The following is an 8,177-nucleotide window of genomic DNA, read 5'->3' as shown; positions in this document are numbered from 1 at the left end:
GATTACAACGGGATGTGTGCCATGTTGGTCCAATCCTTCCACTGCCTCTCTCAACCTCCAAGCTATATTTCTTGGGTCGTCTAGTTGCAAAATTCTACCAAATTGTTGAGCTTTGTACGGTACCCATCTTTGTCCGCTTGCAAGAAATTGATAGTTCTCCTAAAGGTATCGTAATCCTCAATGACTTGCTCTCTTTCCCTTAGCCATATCACACTATCTTGATGGAATGCCTCGAATCTATCTTTCCAATGTTGAGCAACTTCTCTAGCATCTTTTGCTTCTTGACATTTCTCGGTCCAAGTTGTAGGTGTGACTCGAGAAGCTTCAAGGGCTCTTTCCTTAAGTCGGTGCTCATGCTCGGCTTGGGTCTCAGCATTATGGAGGGAGATAATGAGATCTTGTATCTTAGACTCCAATATCTCTCTAACTTCTTTTTTCTCTTCTGTAGCTCATAGCCAACATCGCTTATTCTTTTGGCATTCTTTCTTAACCTGTCTCAACTGCTCTTTAATTGTTTTTAGGCAGTGGTCAGCTTGTTCCATGCCTACCATCACTTTCTTTCTCTTGTGTTCTTCCTTGTTGACCTTTTCCTCAGTCGCTTCTAGCTGAGCCTTCTTCCTCTCTAGTTCCCACTTTATTTCATTTCTTTCATTTGAAACTTGTTGGAAGCTGGTCTGTAGCTCTTCATTTTCTCGTCCAAGTCTTGCTATAGTAGCTCTCAACGCTTCCGCTTCTTCCATGGAGACAGGGATGGGTTCTGGTGGTGGAGGTTGAGTTGGAGGATCGAGGATGAATGGAAACTTGATCTCTTGACTTCTTCTGGTGACCCATTGATAATAGGGTTCTCTATCCCCTATGACACCCTTTTCTTTTGTCTTGTCTTCTGAAGCGAACTTTTTCCCAGGCTCGGATAACCCTTCTCAGCATAACGAGATCCTCCATATCATGGAACACAAAACCTTCTAACAACTGGTCATCCGGCTTGTATGTGATAGGATAACCCAACTGCCTCACTACTAAAATAGGGTTGTAGTTAATGCACCCTTTTGACCCTATTAATGGTACATTAGGAAATTCTCCACAACTAGTAATTGTATCTTCCACATTCAAACCATGGGGATACCAAATAATGGTATTTTTAGTGAGTCCTACTAGCTTTTGAGACCACTCATATCCGTCCATACTTTCAATTGTGTCAACCTCTTTGAACACATGAGAGACAAACCATTGGTAAAGGAGTGGTATGAAACATAACATCAGTCCTCCCTTCTTCTCGAAGCGTAAGTGCAAGGTGTGATAAACATCTGCTAGGAGTGCGGGCACTGGATCTTCATTCTTAACCTTGACGGCCCAAAACACGCTGATAGCTGCTGCATCAATTAACTTCTCCATATTAGGAAATAACACCAATCCAAAAATAAGTAAAGCCATAATAGTATCATGGGCTTCCCACTTCTGGGCTTCAGCAAAGCTTTGAGCAGTTTTCTCCAGGTACTCTTGTGGAATTCCTTGCACCTTCCCCCAAATTTTGATGTTAGGGGTTAGATCTTTGACTAGGATGTCTAATACTTCTGCCAAGTCTTCGGGTTTAGGGATTTGACCTAACCCCTTGTATGGTCCCTTCTTCTGCTTAGGAGAGTCCAATATTCTTCAGAATTCTTCCAAAGTCGGGGCCAACTGGAAATCTCTAAAGAGGAAACTTCTGAGTGGTGGATCATAAAACTGGGCTAGTGCGGTAATAGCATCCTTCTGTACTGGCACAAACAACAATTGTAGAATCTTCCCATATTTGAGTGTGAATGCGTCTCGACGGATATTAGTCAACCCATCTCTGAATGCAATGAACCCCTTCACACACGGTACCTTAGCTTTGATTTGGAATGTTTTCTTCTTTTCTGACTCCATTTGTTCTTGAATGCTTAATTAACTGAAAATTTTGAAATTCCATGAAAATAAAAAGTGTGTAAATGATTTTTCTATGCTCATAATGAATGCAACATGATGTTTATGCAATGACAGGGATCCAGGTTTCACATATATCATAAGGTTCAACTTAACGGCGGTTCTACGTCTTTTACCCCACACATCAAGGATTGCTCCTAAGGTTATCCATTTTCATGATAAGAACTTAGAGTCATGGACCAAGTTCAATCTTCCATCGCAATAGTGGGCTAGCCACATTGAAATGGAAGTTTCTGAATTGATCTACTCTAAGTGGGATCCTTGTATTGTTCGAACAGGGTGTAGACCCTTCGGTTCAATACTACACGATTGCCAATCATGAAGACGGACTTCAGTTTAAGATGAGGTTCCCAGAGTCATGGACCATGTTCAACGTTTCCTCGTAATAATGGGCTAGCCATATTAGGATGGAAATTCTGAACAGATCTACTCTAGGTGGAGTTTTCGTATTGTCCCAATGAGGTGTACACCCCCCGGTTCAATACTACACAACTCCGGGTTCTAAGTTCTTCTCAAAGCTCGGGTATGGAGCTTATCTCACAACATGTGTCAAACACCATAGATCACCCAACACAATAGCAAAATAAATTACATAACATAAATCATACATCAAGATATACAAAAGTAAATAAAAGCGGTATTTTAACGTCCATAGCAAATTGACTAAGTTAGGCTTGACTCTCTCTAGCTTGGAGCATGATGTCCCCAGCAGAGTCGCCATCTGTCGCATCTCGAAAAATACGATTCCTCGCGATGGTCGCGGAAAAATTTAGTTCGAACAGAGTCGCCACCGAACTTTATTTATCCCAATTCGGGTTCATATTCGGGTTCGGGAGTCGATTACGCAAGGGGAAGGTATTAGCACCCCCCACGTCCGTTGTACTCAACGGGAACCTTTTAGTCTAATTTGCTATTTGAATGTTAGTTAAATGTTATTTGCTTTCTTCGAGTACTTATAGTTGATAATAGAGATGGATGAAGACCTCAAAAGGGGAAAGTGAAGGTTTTTTATTAGTGTGCTCGCCAAGATCTCGCAATCTCGTGCCTACGTATCCTTATGGTGCAATAAGGAAATCAGAGCATTCGTAGTTCGGGGAACTACGGTTTTTTGTTGGTGTCTTTTAATGAACGATTATGTAGATTGCGTTCTAAAGGCTAAACGCTGGCTTGTCTACTCTCGGCTGAGGCTTAAGCATTGGTTTGTGGTGCGCATTAGAAAGGATTAACAGTGTTCTTTTGTAAAGAATTTTTAAGTTGTTGGTCGCACGGGGGCGAGACATTAATTTGGTTTGTTAAGGTGTTTTGAAGAACGACGAAAGATTGAGCAATGTGGTGAACACCAATCGTCCAATTCTTTCGAGGAATAATAAGGCGAACGCCTTCTACTCCTTTTTCGTTCGATTATTTTGAAAGTTTGTTTGTGGATGTTGAATATGCACGGTAGTGAGGCGTACGCCTCCTACTTGCTTATTCAAAGAATAATAAGGCGTACGCCACTTATTCCTTTATCCAAGTTTATTTAAAATGTATTAATCGAAAGTCGATGATTCGTGCAATATGGCGAGCGCCAATTATTCAAACAATCGAGAGATGGTGAGGCGAATGCCTCCCATCTTTTATGATCCGAAGTTTAATTTAAGAAGAAAGGGTTTTAAATGTTGTATTTGTTATGAAAGATGATTTGAATTTATTCGATCACAGTTTAATTTGATGACGAAGATTCGAGCAATGTGGCGTACGCCAATTATTCGAATAATCGAAAGATAGTGAGGCGAACGCCTCCTATCCTTAATTATCGGAAACTTAGAATTAAAAGATTTTGGAATTTGTAGTTGATTTAGAAAATGATTTGAAATGTTATGGTTATTTGTTTTAATCGTGCGACAAGAACTCGAGCAATATGGCGTACGTCAATCATTCGAGAAATTGAGAAATAGTGAAGCGACCGCTTCCTATATTCTTTTTCATCCCAAGTTTATAAAAAATATATTTTGAGTATTACCTTAATTTAGAAAGATGATTTGTATTTTGTATGATTATTAGGGTTTTAATTGAATGACGAAAATCCGAGCAATATGGCGTACGCCAATTATTCGAATAGTCGAGAGATAGTGAAGCGGAAGCTTACTATTATCCTTTTCATTAAAAAATTAATTATTAAAATAAAGCTTTTAGAATTTATAATTAATTGGGGGGAGTGATTTTAATTTTATGGAGTTTTAGGGTTTTAAGTGAATGACGAAAATCCGAGCAATATAGCGTACGCCAATTATCCGAATAGTCGAGAGATAGTGAAGCGGAGGCTTACTATTCTCCTTTTCATTCAAAGATTAATTATTAAAATAAAGCTTTTAGAATTTATAATTAATTGGGGGAGTGATTTTAATTTTATGGAGTTTTAGGGTTTTAAATGAATGACGAAAATCCGAGCAATATGGCGTACGCCAATTATCCGAATAGTCGAGAGATAGTGAAGCGGAGGCTTACTATTCTCCTTTTCATTCAAAATTAATTTAAATAATTTTAAGAGAATATTATTTAAATACGGAGAATTTGAATTTATTTAGAATTAATATACTTTGAGAAAGACTATTTGGTATTGGACCAAAATCAAATTTATTTTAGCAACAATTATCATCCATTTGATTGACTATAATAATCGAACGCCATAAATAACTAAAATAAGAATTAACGATAATAATCGAACTTATGTTGATAAAATATTTTCACGGTTATTAATCATAATCATTATGCTATTCAAATACTTAAATAAAATTTTGGATAAAATGACAAATGAATAAAAATGCAGGCTGGATATATGAATGGCAAAACAGGGGGTGAACCTTTAAAAATCGTACTGCAATGGCCCAACAGCGGTCCTGGACTGTGAGGGAACCGAAATGGGCCCTAAAGCCCATGTCATTCTGTGCCAAATCATCCACTAATATAACCAACAAAAAAAAGAAAAGAAAAAGAATGAAACGGGCCCTAAGCCCATGTGCACATCTGTCATCTATTTACACCAACCAGGTTTTTGAAAATGAGGAGGCCCCAACAAAGCAGCTGTACAGCCGCTGGCTCTTTAAAGTTCGTGGCCTAATTGCATTTTATGGGGAAATGCAAAAAAATAATACAACCGATATTCATTATGGATGCAAGTGAATATCTCGTGATTAAGAATCGACAAATGGCCTTTAACTATATTTATTAACAATTAAGAGAAATAAAATGTCATTAAGCCTTTAATGTTCTTGAGGAATAAAAGTTCAAACGTAAACATTCCTCTGTGCGTTAGTCGTCTCCCTCTCTCTTAAACCACCTTCCGCTCATTTTCTCAAACAAACACAAAGCATTTCTAAACCAGATTCTTCAAGAAATCTCTAAACCAACCATGGTGAGCATCACAAATCTAACACACATGCAAACAATCTATCATACCCTAAATCCAAAATTTCCCAAATTGAAACCTATCCCTCAAACCAGATCGCACACAAATGGAGGAATATGAAATGCAAGGAGCTCCGATGTACATTCAAAGCAATAATCGAGATTGACACACTCATTAAACAAATATCAAGTTATTATACATTATGGTGGAAGTCGAAATACCGACTCAATATTGAGTGAATAACAACTATGTTAGAGATTTTAGCATGAAGTGAGTAAATGTGGAAGAAAAAGTACCGACGGAAGGAGATCTAGAGCTTTCGACTACTTGAACTCCGATGACTTTTCGAGCAAAATTCTCTCCAGGTCCCCGGTAAGCTCCGTTCTGTTTCTTTTCTCGCCTTTCTTTGTTTTCTTTCACTGACTTTGGGTATATCTTGGCTTTGTAGTGGTTTCAGCTCAGTTTTCTCAAAGTTCTAATGATGAACTCTGAGTAAACTTCGGGAGTATTGTGCTTTGGTGATTGGGTGTGAGTGAAATCTCAGCAGAGTAACGGTGCGGAAATTTCAGATCTTTCATTAGTGATTCAGTGCCTCCTTTTTATAGGGTCGAGTACGAGGTTCAATCATTTTCATCCTTAATGAGCTGGCGAATTTTTGGAAGAATCATTCCGTTAGCTAGCAGGATCTCTTCCAGATTTGGTGGTCCTCCAAATTGATGTGGTCCCTCAAATGAAAGGATAAGGTTTTGTCTGTAGTGAATCTATGGTAACCATCTATTTTTACTTTTTCCTGCGGTAATTGTCCTGTTTTACCGACGTATTGACTCTTTGTGTGACTGGCCATCTTTGCTGGTGTAAATTTTGCAGTTTTGCTTTTCTTGGTCTTCCACCAATGGTTCATTATGACTTGTGCATCACGCTTTTGGAATGGCTAGCAAGGTCGTTCCATATTATGGTAATGGAATTCGGCCATGTGTGTTGCCTACATTCGGATTGGATCCACTGTAAATTATGTTGATTTCTCGCTCCTTCTCACGACTTGTGGTTATTTTGCAGGTTGGAACATCGTATCGGTTTTGTTCCTAATGCGCATTGTCATCTTGTTTGTCCCCTGAGGTGCTTTTCATGACAGAGATACCTCCCCATTTCCCATTTATGCACTGCTATTAATGTCTATGATAATACACATCTCGCAGCAAGTTCATGATCATGGTAAGTCTTTGTTGTTGATGCAAAGTCTACTCGTGGTTGAACGTTTTGGCCTGCCGAGACCTGCTGTAGTGGGGATGCTTGGTATAACACACTGCCTTGGGATTGGTTGCGGACTTTAGATAGCGGACTTGAAAATTCATGATAAGTATGCATTTCCATTCATGAATATTGGTTTGATTTGCGTTTTGTGTTCATGTCTTACACATGCCTTGATTCACACGATCTTGGTTTTGTATTATGATATATTATCTCAAGCGTTTCACTTGTGACATACATTTTGCAGCATGGTTCTGATGGTCGTACCATGCTTTGTTCATCAATATTCATGCATTGGATTCTTCTTAGCGAGTCTGCAGGAATCACGGTAACGGGATAAACTCATATGGTTGTTACACCAGTACATACGCGTGTATTGGTTCTGCAGCAGGTCATGTGTTGGATGATGCAATCATATTTTTGTACCAAAATACCTTATGGTTTAGGTAATTCTAACTTATATTCACGGCTTTCATTTTGTGACTTTGTGGCGAACTTTTATGCAATGGCCTTCTCGCTTGTTTAGCACATTCCTATGCGTCGAGTTTTAACAACGTATATTCATGGCTCTGCTTTGTGCTGAATTTTGACTGAATAGTTAAATCCTGATGGTTGGTTTTCTATGACTATTGCAGGTTTGTTTGATAACGCCGGACATTGGCCACGAAGTCTTATAATTCCCAGTCGGTATACCACAGTCACCTCTTGTTCATAGCCTTGGTCTGCAGCATTAGCTACCAATGCTTGCGAAGTGCTAAGCCATGATTTTATTATGCCATTGATACTCAGTCTGGTGCGGTTTCTTGAAAGAACGTCGACACTACAAGGGTGATGCACACTTTATCATGTTGGTTCACAAGGTAAGTGTTGCAATGTGCATTTTGTAATGACCTTGGACCTTGGCTTGTCTTGTATGTAGAATCTAAAACTTCAACATCACGGTCACAACCGGGTATGATTTCTGCAGTAGCTAACCTCTAGGCCATTTGCATCTTTGTTTCGTATTCATGTGTTGCTTTCAATTTCATGACAGTGTGTATGTTGCAACAAGTATTGCTAATTTTACCGATGTAGCCTATGTCATGACAGTTTTGGTATGGATATGACATTCAGTTAGTGAATGTATTGCGGTTGACGCATACAGCATCGGAGAATTCCCATAGTGGTTTCATATAATATGGACCTATGTATTGTGACTTGTTCTTCAACTTATTATTTTTGGTGTTGTTGGTATTGCAGGTCCACGGTTATTGAGACAAACTGACTTATGGCGACATGAATAGTTGTGGACCAAGGTCTTTTCTTCATGCATCATGATGCTGTAACATGTCTGTACCTGTTTTAAACCTTGCATAATTAGTGTTTCTGCAGGTTGTACTTTACTGATGTGCTGATGACATTTGGTTCCGCGGTTTTGTATCCGGGAGTGTGGCCTCTAGTTTCTTTGGTTCATCCTCATAGCTATGCTGCTGTTTTGTTATTCGCAGCTCGAGAGTTTGGATTTGAATGGCGTCGGCTGCCTGTTGGATTACCTTGCTGTAAACAAAATCTTGTTGTAAAAACAAATATCCCTGTCATG

General features: G+C 39.0%; 1 long non-coding RNA gene across 1 annotated transcript; it reads left to right on the top strand.

Moving 5' to 3' along the window:
• Positions 1–5,581: 5,581 nt before the first annotated feature.
• Positions 5,582–6,702, top strand: LOC127085648 (uncharacterized). Its single transcript, XR_007789241.1, has 4 exons — positions 5,582–5,722; positions 5,799–6,116; positions 6,218–6,305; positions 6,407–6,702. It is a non-coding gene; the product is annotated as an uncharacterized LOC127085648 (long non-coding RNA).
• The last annotated feature ends 1,475 nt before the right edge of the window (positions 6,703–8,177 follow it).

The sequence above is a fragment of the Lathyrus oleraceus genome, chromosome 5 (assembly GCF_024323335.1).
Source record: "Lathyrus oleraceus cultivar Zhongwan6 chromosome 5, CAAS_Psat_ZW6_1.0, whole genome shotgun sequence".
NCBI classification, from domain to species: Eukaryota; Viridiplantae; Streptophyta; class Magnoliopsida; order Fabales; family Fabaceae; genus Lathyrus; species Lathyrus oleraceus.
Note: the sequence above shows the minus strand (reverse complement) of the source record. Positions and strands in the feature narration are given on the sequence as shown.